The sequence below is a fragment of the Apis dorsata genome, unplaced genomic scaffold (assembly GCF_000469605.1).
Source record: "Apis dorsata unplaced genomic scaffold, Apis dorsata 1.3 scaffold_156, whole genome shotgun sequence".
Classification (NCBI taxonomy): Eukaryota; Metazoa; Arthropoda; class Insecta; order Hymenoptera; family Apidae; genus Apis; species Apis dorsata.
In genome coordinates, this window is record NW_006263446.1 from 749,391 (window position 1) to 750,775 (window position 1,385).

Consider the following 1,385-nt stretch of genomic DNA (forward strand, 5'->3'; position numbering starts at 1 on the left):
TTTTTATAAATATTAGAAGATATTCGCGAGTTGTTGAAATTAACATTCAAAATTAACGCTCGATATTTATATTCGAATAAAATTATCATAAATCTTGATAATCTTTATTTTAATACATTTTTAACAAAAGAAAGAGTATGCTTAAAATATGTCGTCAGTTATGATTTTTATCATCCTCCCCTTGTTTCGACTCGTTGAAGCGAAAAATTTATTCCATCAAACGACCAGACTTTCCCAGACGCGTCACAATCACCGTGTCCAAACGCAAACAAAGAAGGGGACACAAAAGAAGAGGGAATATTCTCTTTGCAAGAAGAAAACCCCTCGTTTTCGAAACCTTCCACGTCCATTTGCATCGAGCCGTGGTGAATCAAGATAATCAAGAAATTTAATCAACCCCTCCATTTCCTCCTCCTCCCTCCCAACATTTCCTGCCCCCCTCCTCCTCCCATCTCTCTTCCAACGATGTTCTCTGGCGCAATGCGTAATATAGGGTCTCGTTTCTCGAGAAAAGACGTGTCCGAAGAAAATTAAGATTTAACCCGTCGATTAGGCGTGTCGACGAGAAGATTCTCCCCCTTCCTCCTCTTCCTTTTCCTTCTCTTCGATCCTCTGGGACTCGTATTCACGGGAATAGAACAGGTTCGTCCTTTGGATAGGTTCCAAATATTAGTTTAAAATCTCTTTCTCCAATATTTTTCAATATTTGTAATAAATTGTTTGCGATGGTGTTAATTGAAATTTTGTGATTTTTTTTTCTTTAAATTTTAAGATTCCTGGAAAATGATAGGTGTTAAATAGTAATTTAAAATTTCTTTCAATATTTTTCAATATTTAAAATAAATGTTTCTTAATTTTGTGATTTTTTTTTTTAATTTTAAGATTCCTAAGAAATGATGATAGTTTTAAAAAGTACGATTATGATTTTTTTGAAATTTTAATATTTTGACAGGCATATAAGTAGTTTATACCAATAAATTCCGAGCCAATTCTTTCTTTCCAAATTTTCTATGTCTGTTACAGGATCCATGGAATACTGATAAATTTTCACAATGACAATTCCCAACTATTATTATTGTACAACGAATAAAGAAAATAGAAGAAGAATAACTTAATATTAAAAAATAAATATTAAATTATGAATTCAGAAATAATCAAATCTTGGTATCCCAATCCTGCATAAAAATATCAACATGGATAATTTGGAAATATAAATATGGTCCATCACACCTCATACATTAGATTTAATTCATCTTAACGACGTTCTTGATAGAATTCGATGATGAATTGGAAGAAAACGCAAAGGAGAAATGGGAAGAGCAACGAGCGCTAATTATAAAAGGGTCAAGTGCTCGTATTTTTTTTTTTTTTTTTTTACTAAGCTG

General features: G+C 32.0%; 1 protein-coding gene across 1 annotated transcript in view; it reads right to left on the minus strand.

Moving 5' to 3' along the window:
- LOC102670750 (kielin/chordin-like protein) overlaps positions 1 to 1,385 on the minus strand; it is an 83,361-nt gene that overhangs the window by 77,220 nt on the left and 4,756 nt on the right. The window lies entirely within an intron of this gene.